At 41.4% G+C, this 12,401-nt stretch overlaps 1 long non-coding RNA gene across 4 annotated transcripts; it reads left to right on the plus strand.

Annotated features, from left to right (window-relative positions):
* The first annotated feature begins 9,086 nt into the window (after nt 1–9,086).
* Nucleotides 9,087–11,989, plus strand: LOC101779093. 4 transcript variants are annotated; one of them, XR_002677565.1, is made up of 5 exons: nt 9,087–9,675; nt 9,756–9,831; nt 10,755–10,811; nt 10,921–11,216; nt 11,295–11,989. It is a non-coding gene; the product is annotated as an uncharacterized LOC101779093 (long non-coding RNA). The 4 variants fall into 4 exon arrangements; XR_001164010.2 differs by having other exon boundaries at nt 9,756–11,216; nt 11,295–11,370; nt 11,620–11,989; XR_002677564.1 differs by having other exon boundaries at nt 9,756–10,811.
* The last annotated feature ends 412 nt before the right edge of the window (nt 11,990–12,401 follow it).

Consider the following 12,401-nt stretch of genomic DNA (forward strand, 5'->3'; position numbering starts at 1 on the left):
GTCCCGCGTGTTAAAGTTTAACACCCGTCGCATCGGATGTTTGGATGCTAATTAGAAGTATTAAATATAGACTAATTACAAAACTAATTACACAGTTGGAGTGTAATTCGCGAGACGAATCTATTAAGCCTAATTAGTCCATGATTTGTAATGTGGTGCTACAGTAACCATTTGCTAATGGTGGATTAATTAGGCTTAATAGATTCGTCTCGCGAATTAGCACAGGGTTCTGCAATTAATTTTATAATTAGTTCGTGTTTAGTTCTCCTAATTAGCATCCGAACATATGATGTGACACTGTTAAAGTTTAGCACCTCGTATCTAAATACTCCCTAAATGTCCGGAAAATGTAGGGTGTTAACAACCCAGTGCTTGATTCACAATCCAATAAAGATATATGCAGTAACTCGAGTTCTAGAAACTACTATAATGTTACCGGTTTGGAAGAAGGAAGAGGGGAAGGGAACAGATCGAGCCAAGATCACCTCGAGCCGTAGCTCGCCACCGCCGATTTAGTTCGTGGTCGTTTGACGATCCTCTCCCTGTAGGTTGTAGCTGTTCCCTCTTGTACTCTCTGTTGTTTGCTTTCGTGGGCCCAAGTGAGTCCAACCCATATTGTGTTCAAGGCCCACCGGCTTGCCCAATTGTAGTACATAGGATTTCTTTGGTAAAGCTTTGGCTCCTTCTAAAAAGATTTCGGCTCTATTTTCTCTGGTAGAATGGCTTTTTTATGAAGCTAAAGCTGTTTTGAGAAACATTCGGTAGAATGACTTCATGAGGTGCTTCACATGAGGATTGAAGAGGAGGAGCTGATTAGCACTCGTATTTCTGACTCCCCTTGTGCAGAGACACCCTGCGCAGTGGAAGCCCAAAATGACTTCACGAAGTGCTTCATGTGCAAAGCCATTTCTTTTTTAGCTGTTTGGCACACACAAAACTGTTCGAGGATCCATTTTGAGAGGCTGGATTTATTTCGACCATTGTAAAACGGGAAATCTTTTACAGATGGAGGAGCCTCACATGGCAACCTCATGAAATTCTCACCCACAAAATCCAACCTAATATACAAGGTGTTAGCCCCACCCAAACGTTAAAAAGAGTAAGACAGTGCACTCACCCACTAAAGTAGAATTTTATCATAGTGCACTCACCAACAAGAGTAGATTTTTGTCACCCTAAACATTGGATCCGCGAGAAGTCATTGGTAAGATACTAATTTCTCTAACTGGATTGTATACTACTTTTTTTTTCAAAACCCACTATTGTCACATACGCTCACATAGATAGGCGTACACTTACATGAGAATACACGCGCCCACATCTTGCGTACATCTTACTTTTATAAGCACGCCAGATTATATCAACTAGATATTGTGGATTACTCCCTTCGTCCAAAAAAAATTGTAACTCTCGCTTCCTAAGAAGTCAACCAATTTGACCAGATTTATATAAAATACTAGCAAATATGCCCGTGTGTTGCAACTGGAGAATATTTTATGTGTATTTAGTCAAAAAAATATATGGATATATTATCACAATATAAATGTGTATGCGCAACGTTAAATTTTATTTTGTAGTAGTGTATCCCGATATGTATATTTTTGAACATTTTGAATAACTTAAAGGTGATTGCCGTATTAGTTTTTATTTTAGAATGTCGTAATTTGAGAATAATTATTAATTGTTTCATTCGATTCTTTATGGTTTCGGCCTCATGCATACCATTATAACTGAGTAAAAGAAGTGTTCTTCAAATTATCAGCGGATCATTAATTGTTTCAAGTTATGCAGGCCAATTGCTAAATATTTTATTCATGGTTGAGATATGGACGATACATATACAGATAAAGATAAAAATAAAGATAAAAAATAAAATCTTTAGGTACGGAGACACGGAGTTGTGCATCGGGGAGGGAGGAGTTTCTTCCCTACGGGCCTACTGTTGGGAAGTGGTGGCGCCGCCGCTGCCCGTGATGGAGAGCTCGGCTCTGCCGCTTGTGTTGCGCCCTCATGGCCATCCTTGAGGTTGGTGACCGATGGAAAATCAAAAGTGCTGGCTATAAATCAGATGCCTATACAATGAATTGACTCACGAATGATTGAAATCGAAGCCCAGTTGAATGAATCCATGCCTGGTCGAGCTGGATTTGTTGTTGGCTGTACCACTCGCCGCCGACCATGCGTGCTCTCCCGGCCGCCGGATATGGCGTAGGAAGGCAGGAAGAGGAGGGGCTGGCGGCTGCCCATGCACCCCGCCATTGCCGCTGTCGCTGGCGCGTGCGCTCGCACGCGGTCTCCCACCCTCGAGCATGCCGCTCGCTCTTGGTCTGTGCATGGCCCCAGCTCACCACCGCCTCGAGCCCCGCCGCTGCTGCCGGAGTTGAAGGTTATGGGTTCAATCCTTTGCACTCTTTTTTTTCTATGCAATTTATTTAAGTAGGACCGTGGGAGAGGTGCCGATTTTATATAAAAAAATCTGTTGTTATTTAATGGTGAAATATTGGAAATTGACTTCTTTTTTCCTTCACTCTCCAGAGGGCCGCGGGCGGATGCGAAGGGCGCGCATCAAATTGGAGGGACAGCCGCGTCCGCTTTATCAGCTCATGTTGCCAGGCCTCCGTTTCCCTCCCTCTTTCCTTCCTGTCTCACCTCTCCCTCCTCCTGCTACCTCTCGCCCACCTCCCGCCCGCCCCCTGCCCCAGCCACCGCCACCTCTTCCTCCACGTAGGTGCACCCAACCTGCCTCGTTTCCTCCTCCTTTCCCCTCCTCCCACATCGCTACCCTCTCTGGTGGCTTGGCATCTACCCGGTGCGACCCGGACCAAATCCTAGGCCCACCGACCGCCGCCGTCGGCGCTGCATCCAACCCCACCACCGCCGGCTCCCGCGGACACGGTAAAACCTTCTCCCTACTCCCCATCCATGGCGCCGCGGTCGAAGCGGAGGGCGAGGTCTCGCTGCCGGCACCGATCTGGGCGTCGCCGGCATTGACCCCGCTCGATTCGGCCCGAGCCGTTGTTGGGCTGCGCGACCTGCGCCTCTGTGAGATTCTTGAGCGGATCAGTTGAGGACATCAACTTCTGCGAGTCGGCCGGCGTGCGCCTCAGCTTTGCTCGGTCTTGAGCAGATCGACGTCATGCTGATGTCATCATGACATCAGCGACGTACGAAAAAGTTTGGCAGAAGCCTGACTTGCTTTAATATTAGGTATAGATATAGATTACTAACATTAATGGTACAAAATAAATATCAATAGATTAATCGTGTAATATATTTTCATACTAAATCTATTTGGAGACGTGAATGTTAGTACTTTTTTGTATAAATTTGGTCAAATTTGGAACTGTTCGACACCTCAAGAAGCGAGAGTTACATTCTTTTTGGGGCGGAGGGAGTATATCTTTAAAGGCTCTAGCCGGCTCAAACATGTTAGCTTTTGAATCAAGCTTTTGCAATTCCCAGTCTAGATGGTAATAATCTCACAGGTTGCCTCCCTTACCTTTTCACCAACTTGTGCATTGTTAAAAAACCAAAAATTATCTATTGGAATTTACTAGAAATTATTGTGCCATTCACTTACCCCACATCTATTTTATTATATATTAAAATATTAAAATGTTTAAAAATAAAAATAACGTATTGGATATCATTTTGTAACATCAATTGAAACTAATACTATGTTATGAACAGATTTTTAAAAGGGTGAGTGATCTAAAAGAAAATTTTATTTAAAATTAAGACCATCAATCGATCTACCCTTACGTCAACCAATCATTGCCAGGGATGGCAATAGGTGGTGGAGCAAAAATCCACCCATGATGAGATCAGGCACACCTATCTACACCTACATCCATAATGCCTAACGGGCGGATTTTTGCACTCACAACTGCTTAGGGTCACGTACATGTTTTATTTTTAGTTTATCACGTACTTCATGATATATCACATTGGTTTTCTTAATGTTATAGTAGAAAAATATCATGTTACTGGTCACATAACACACATGTCATGTAGCATAGGGTATGAAGATCTAATAAGACCATGGATACAAGTTAGATCTAATTGGTAGATTTTTCCCCCCTAGTTTTTTCGAAAAAAAAGCTTATATTCATCTATTACTTCCTATGCGGCAATAGGTTACCTTTTTCAATCATTTTGGATCCAACTATGAATGGTCCACACTCATTTCCAAGTACCATAGCAATATCCTATATGCCGCATGCATATACATAGGAAGTAAAATGCTTGGTTAATACTTTAGAATCTAATCATATTTATACTAAGAGTTTGTGTATTATATCTTCCTTATCTACTAGTAAGAAGTGTGATCAAGTTCTGACTCTTATGTGTTGAATAGAGAAATAGTATTTACTTGAAAGAATGGATTTTGCAACTATAACTTTTCTAGTATAAGATATCAATAACCGCACTTATTAAACATATTCCATGGAACTACACAAGTTTTGCTCATTGTCACAAAAATGAACTTTCTAGAAAATGCATGAGCCTAAAATAAGATGCGGAAGGAGTTATGAGCACACATGTATCTCACACGTGGGCTATGGATGCCAATTCATGTTAGTGTTTACTAACAAAATGACATTTTTTATAATATGAGAAGATTTTTTATGGTTTTATGGACTATATTTCAAATGGTATAATTTTGCAATGACTTAAACTAAACTAAAGTTATCTTAAACATACTCTATCTAACATGCATGTAGGAGCAATTAGAATTACACTAGACATATATTCACCAAATTTTAGTGAAGAAAAGTAATGTACTTTCATAGCAAATCTAGTGAAAGGGGCAGTGTTCGATACAATAGCGTGTAGGGTGCCCATTTTACCCAAGCGTACAGATATCTAGGAAGTATACAAGTCAGATTGACATGCTTTGCAACTTCAATAGTTGTAGCGATTAAGCGTGGAACGAAATATAAAACCTGATGAGATCGAAATGCTCTTTGTTGAAGGTGCAATCATAGTAGCTTATATTAGATCATGTCAAGCCCAACATCAAAATCATCGGAAACACCAAAAGTATAGAAGTACTAGGTAGAGATAACACACATTTTGATTCTTTTCATGTGTTTTTCTCTTTATCTCTAAGCATTGCAGATTTCTTATTATGAGAGCATATTTATCGCCTTAGCAAACAATCCATATTGTGAGTTTTGCTACATTCATTCAAAAGCTTTATCACTAAAACAAATACTCATATTCTATTCAACATTAAAGCGACACCGAAGCTACTGAGAAAACTCTGTGCTTGTGAATGTAAAGTTCAAACATGGGTGACCAAGGCACTGATGATTGCATGTGTGGTTTTGTATCAGCAACATGATGCCTCACTACTACTTCCATAGCACAAGCATTCATTGACATATCTCCTAAACCTATGCTTTTCATTTGTATACACTGGTTAAGGTATCACAACATGCTCCGGATGTAACTAAATGAAAATGTTGCTGTTAGCATAATATTATTGTTCAACTATGATAATTATCATGCTATAGTCGTACGGAACTTTGCGATTTGACGGTAGTATGCACTCTTGTATATCGATTCTCGTCTCTCTCTTTCTCTCTCTCATAGTACAACTGAGTGACATAGAAGGATCTCGTGCACTTGAAGATCATCTGCATATCATGAAGTGTAACCAATATACTCGTGCACTTGAAGATCATCTGCATGTCATGAAGTGTAACCAATATAGTTGTGAAAAATTCTATACCAAATATTTCCCATCTACATAAATTTATATGTGTTGTATATATTCCTATACCATCACCTCAACGAACCACGATGGGGGCTTCACTGGGCTTCACTATAGGATTTGAAAGTGCATAAAAAATTAAATATTTACAGCCATTAACTGGGGTTCTCCATAATACTTTGGTTCACTAATAATATATTTATTGAAGATAATTTCCTGACATTAGCGAGGAGGAGAGTATCTTGCTAGGGACAAATGTCGAGAAACAACATGGGAAAGCACTGGGGTCCTAATGGATCCTCACACTTAAGAAATTGAACATGAAGTTCATAGTATAATAGTTTTGCAAAGAATTGCAGATGAGCTACCTGAAATCTTCACTAATACTAACGAGACTATGAACTTTTACGAATCTATAGTAAACCGCAACATAAAGAATCGAAATGCTACAAGAAGTGGATGAATTGGAATTCCATGTAAAATCTACGCTGACTCATACCCTAAAGATGCGGAGACAAAGTAGAAATGCAAAAATAGAGAATGGTGCATCTACTCAGATAATAGCTTCACGGACACGTCCTTAAAGGATTAAGATAGCGCAGAATGAAAATAAGAATTAAAGTGAAGGTACACTTATAGTGAAACATCTTGAAGATGGAAAACCCAGTGAGAATATGTGCAGAGAAAATGCTCACACTGGGAAACCAAAAATTCTTGATTTAAATATAACAATCTATCAGGATGAATGTGAAAGAATAATGGAAAATTCAACAAATTATTTTGAAACAAGAAATATATATGATAGAAAAATAACTAAAGTTGACATGTATTTTGCTGAGAAGATTAGAAAAATTGATCTAGATCCCGATCCAAAATCATTAGCAAAATACATGAAGCATTATGATTGGCCTAAGTGGAAAGAAGCAATTGTAGCTAAATTGTTCTGGTAAATAAAACAAAAGTAGTAGTTTATTTGGATCGAATCCCTAAGGGATATTCCCTAAATGACATAAATGGGTTTTTCATTCGAAAGATAAACGAAAATAACCAGATGATAAGGAATAAAGCAAGACTATTAGCTCAAGGTTTTACATAGAGATCCGACATCGATTTTCATGAAACTTATTTTCCTATAATGGATGGAATCACATTCCGTTACTTGATATCTATGGCAGCATGTATGAACTTGCTGATGAAATTAATAGATGTTGTGAAAGCATATTTATGTAGGATCACTAGTTGCAAATATTTATATGAAACTCCCTGATGAATTATTGTCCTAAATCATAAGAATGTAACACATATAGTGTGAAATTGGAGATCACTTTATAGCTTAAAACAATCTAGAAGTATATATCGGTGTTTAGACCCGGCAACTTACCGATAGGGTACTCAAGGTAGTGTTTTATACGTGGGGCTTGCCAAGATCAGGAGCTCGATGGTGAACTCGAACACACGATTTAGACAGGTTTGGGCCGCTTATGTCGCATAATACCCTACGTCCTGTGTGTTGTATTGATTGAACCTGTTTGGAGGGGGTCCCTACCTCGCCTTATATTGTCGGGGGCAGGGTTACGGGTTGGTTGTTTTAAAAGAGTACTAGTCGGATTCGACTAGAGAGTCCTACTCTAATTGCTACGAGTAGTTTCCTAATCCTCGACTAGTTATTGTCTGCCACGTAGACCACGCCGTCCTGCACCGTAGTCTCCATGTTTGACACGTCTCGGTGTACAACCCCGTATTGTAGGACTATCCAAACCTTTCGGTGGGCCCATAGATGTATGGTCGACAAGCTCTCGAGTATATCACATCAGGTACAGTTTTATTTTTCGTACATGGTACATTAGGCTTAGCAATTAATATTATTTAGGATGCCGTACCAAATGCATGATGTGGGTGAAATGTTCATATTCCCATAGAGTAGCAATCTGCAATCTATGTAAGTCAATTTGCAGATAGTTGAAAAATTGGCTGCTGATTTTGAAAGGCCAAATCATGTGGTATCAGAAGGCTCTGTTCATTATATTCTACTCTGAACTGATGCAATCAGGATGCACATGCTTGCAGCTGTCGGAAGTGGTTTGTTTGTTCATTTGCAGTTTAACACTGCCTTTGCCGGTCCCATGCCCGGATGAGAAAATGCGAAGGGAACTGCACCTGACTCTGTAATTTGGTTGTCCACTCTTATAATTTGCTTGACAGCTACCATTGTGACTTCCATGCTGTAGTAACTTTTGTTGCATATCTCTACAGTTTTTTCGGAATACATACCTTGTGAATGTATAGATGGACTAAGTTCAGCCTTGAGCTCACCTTCATGTATATTTGATCCTTTTCATGTACTGTAGTTGTTCATTTCAACAACATAGTGATGACAAAAACAATAACAGTGCAAATGATGTGTACAGGCGACCTGTGAAACCATCTACAAATATGTCATTGCACAATACATTGACACTTAATACTGTCAATACAAAATAGATGTACATCAGTAATTTGATCACTACACTATTGCCTTGCGAAAGCAGGTGAAAGAAAGGCGACAGCTTGGGAAGAGGGGAGGCATGATTTCCAACTTGAAGCCTGATCGTCCTGATTGCAATGCAGATGGACTAGGGATCCTTTCCAAAAAAAAAGAAGATTTCCAACTTGAAGCCTGCAGACCTCTTGAACATCTAGAAAGATCCCAATCAAAACATGCACATCTTCTGATTTGATTCGAAATGCTTGACGTTATGGGCTCCATGTCCCTGCATAACAATCCTAATGCTCTCAACTCTGAATAAGGGGCTGTTTGGGAAGCATAGGCTAAACTTTAGCCCCTGTCACATCGGATGTTTGGACACTAATTAGAAGTATTAAACATAGGCTAATTACATGTAGTCCATGATTTGACAATGTAGTGTTACAGTAACCATTCGCTAATGATGGATTAATTAGGCTTAATAGATTCGTCTCGCGATTTAGCCTAGGGGTTCTGCTATTAGTTTTATAATTAGCTCATGTTTAGTCCTCCTAATTAGCATCCGAACATCCGATGTGACAGGGCTAAACTTTAGCCCCTGCTATCCAAACACCCCCTAAAGCATTCTAAACAGTATGAATTCATTTTGGGTATGTTTTACACTCACGCGCTTCAACTTTTCATCAATCGACTCCAAGTCCAGGGAGGTCCCTCATGAACAGCAAACACGTTTGTTTTTCTTGCACGAAACCCCTTGTAGTCCAAAATATTTCAACTTAAAGAAAGAAAATTCAGAAATCGCATCGATTTTGCGAAAACACGCCCGCCGTCATTTTTGCGGAAAACACCCCGCCGCTTCTGTCCCGCGACGCGTGCTCAGGCCCGAGCAGCCGCCCCCTCCCATTCCTCCCTTTCCCTTCCCCTCTCTTCTTTCCTTCGCCCAACGTCTGCTCCAAGCGCCGCCGCCGCCGCCGCTCAAGCCTTCCGGCGCCACCGCCACTCTCCCGTCCTTCCTCCCCTGCTCGTTGTTCCGGAAACCCTCGCCGCCCTTGTGCCGCACCACGTGCCCGACCCCGAGCCGCCCCCTCCCTTTCCTCTATCTCCCTCCCCGGACCTCGGCCGCCGCCACGGCTGCCCCCCGTCTTCCATTCGTCCTCCCTCCCTCCTCCCGCTTTCCATCTCCCCACTGTTCAACCCCTGCGAACGTCCTCGCTGCCTATGATTCCTCACGACCCAGCCCTGTCGAACCCTAGACGCCGGCATACACGCATTCCACCAGCAGTGGCCACTTGCGTCGGCCAGCCCCGGCATCGACGATCATCCCGCGTGCCGACGCACCTCGCACCGCCACCGCCGCTGATGTCCTCACTATCTTCAGCAGGGGCCTCCCCATCGACATTAATGAGTGGGAGCTGCACAACCTGCTGCTGGTTCCCGACCTCTTGGGATTCGAGGCCTCTTCGCCTCCGTGCACCAGGCCATCGCCGCCAAGGTTAGGTTCTGTTTGCTTCTCTCCATGGCAAGTGACGCTTGGATGGGTGAGATTTGACCCTGGTTATCATTAATCTGCAGGATTTGGGTGTTCGATGCTGAGAGCAAGCAGTACTGCAAACCAACATGGCCTAGAAGACCATCTTCGTTAAGAGAGGTGGGGTTCGTCTACCAAAATTGTGCACACGTTATCACATAGTAGTTCTACATTATTTAAGGGAAGTTTGGACCTAACAGATTAGTGTTGAAATGTTGAGCTTCTATTTGGTCCAAAATTCTATTGGTAGATACTTGTGATGTGGGTAAATTGAGGCTGATAAATAAAGTTTGCAGGCTTTAGTGAACATTGTTGGCCATCAATGGATGATGTGGTGGGTGTGAGAGTAAGTGTGGGCTATAGTTTAGGCATAAAACAATTTGTGGAAGTTAATACTTCTTCTTTAGTGACACATCAAACTTGATAGGAAACCCCGCTGTTGAGGTCACACAGGGTCTGTATCCTGGATCTACTACTTGAGGAAGGCTTTTTCATTTTTTTTGTTAAATATACTGGTCTAACAAACTTTCCACGCCTTGATAACTGTTGGAATTTTAGTGTGGGCACTGATGTTCCTGTTCTTTTGTTAAGCTTCTACGGATAGAAAGGTTTGAACTATACTTGACAACCTTGGCATTGAAGTTTTTTTTCCTGCTACCTGTCATATGGCAGGCCTCAACTTCTCTTTTCAGACATGGAAACAAACTGACATTTGTCCCACGTACCATGTTCATAGGCAGGACTCTACTTGTCTATGCAATGGATAATCCAGATGAAAGATAAATAGATTGCCATAATTTCAGAGAAGTTGAGTTCTCATCTTGTTTTATTTAATTCGGTAGAAAAGGAAGTTCCAGCAGTGAAACAAGTACTAGGTGATGTGCATTGTCTGGTTGGTGAGAAGGAAAGTGTAGATACAATTATGATCACACCTGGCACTTGCATTCTCCCATCATCTGGCAACTTCATTTTGATTATTACATTTCCATGCTTCTCTGATGTGTATTCTTTATGCATTATTGTCCCTTTCACTGTTATTTCAGTTTGTGACTTGAAGGATAAGGTCCAAAGGGTTACTGTGATTCAGGAAGATTTTGTAGGTGTGTCAGCTTCTTGTAGTCTTGCATGATCAGTTTGTGATTTTCATATGTATTAGTGGATCATTTTCATCTTCTATTTTTCACTAACTCTCATGGTTTATTTATGCAGAGAAACTTAATTTCTTGGAAAGTAAAATCAGTGCTTACCGGTTTGAACTCCGAAATATGGCAAGGATCATATATGAGTTGAAAGATCGCCTTGAGGCTGAGAAACGTAACAACTGTTTTATTCCCCAACTGGATGAAATATCCGTTAACTAAGTTAAAATAAATTGCATATATTTGATCTCCAGTTTCTATCAAAATCATGACATTTGTTGTCTTGTGCCTTAATGATGTTACCTGAAGTCTGAAGAAAGCTTTGTTGTTGAAGGGTGAAATTATTGAGAGATTAACTTCAGAAAAGTAGGTAACTCTGTTACAAATATTGCAATTTCGAGTTGTCTCAAAGATCCAAATTGATTGTGCATGTTATTTATGCAGGCAATGTATGGGGCTTCACAGCATCGAGGTTGCTTTACAGAAATTTCAAGATTTATGAAGTAGCAATGGGCATGAGGTACGGTGCAGATGTTAGATTAAAAACTTGATTACAATTTTTGTTGTTCATATATCAGTATGTTTTTATTTCTTCGATGCACATCATGCCCATAGCTAATGTTGTTTGTTCTCAATCTCCTGATCGCACTCAAGGGAACTATTTTGGAAGTCAGAGTGTACATAGTGTGAATAATGAGCAACCTTAGTTTCATTAAACATTCAGCCCTCGTGGTAATAAATTTAATTTTTTTTGTTATGTAACATTCAGTATATGCTACTTGGTGAGGCCATTAGCATTCCAGGCACACAATCTGGTCTAGCCAACAGATTCTGTGAATCCAGATCCTGACTCGGAGAACCAGTCCAGACCCTACAATTTGGATCCCTTCGCAGCATGAGTTGGATGCACATTCTAGCAGCCAATAGTCGTAGCACATTTGTCCTGTACTCATAGTTGATCATCCTTATTTTTGTGAGCTGATCATCCCGTGTTTGTATAGACCGTTTAGGTAGCCACTAAAGAGATATGCCATGTAATTTGAGATGCTTTGTACACGTTTTGGATTCTGTTAGCTTGCTGTGTTAAGTGTTAATGAACATCAATCATTTTAATGAAAATTTTACATAATTGGTCAGAAGATTGGGGCGCTGGAGGCGTGCCCCAGACTCTAGTTTTACAGAATAGCTAGCAGGAGCATCAACTCTGAATGAAGCGTTATGAACATTTGGAGTTTCAGTTGCTTCCAACATCCTTCGGAGTTACTTCCTACATCTGCTAATGATGAGAGGGTACACGCATGTATCGACGGTGAGGGTACACGCATGTATCGACGGTGAAGGGTCAAGACGCGCGTCAGCGGCGCACCGAGCGCACAGCCAGCGGCGCTTGCGGCGGCAGCGGATGAAGGAGGAGGCGGCGGGAGAATGGAAGCTGTATCACTGCGCAGGTGCACCCTCATCTGCGTTAGGAGCTGAGCCGCAGGGAAGGGAAACCATCGCATTTGCGCTTGGAGAGCCGAGCGAGTCTTGTTCTTTAGTGCCGCGTCCATC

The sequence above is a fragment of the Setaria italica genome, chromosome V (assembly GCF_000263155.2).
Source record: "Setaria italica strain Yugu1 chromosome V, Setaria_italica_v2.0, whole genome shotgun sequence".
In the NCBI taxonomy this organism is placed as follows: Eukaryota; Viridiplantae; Streptophyta; class Magnoliopsida; order Poales; family Poaceae; genus Setaria; species Setaria italica.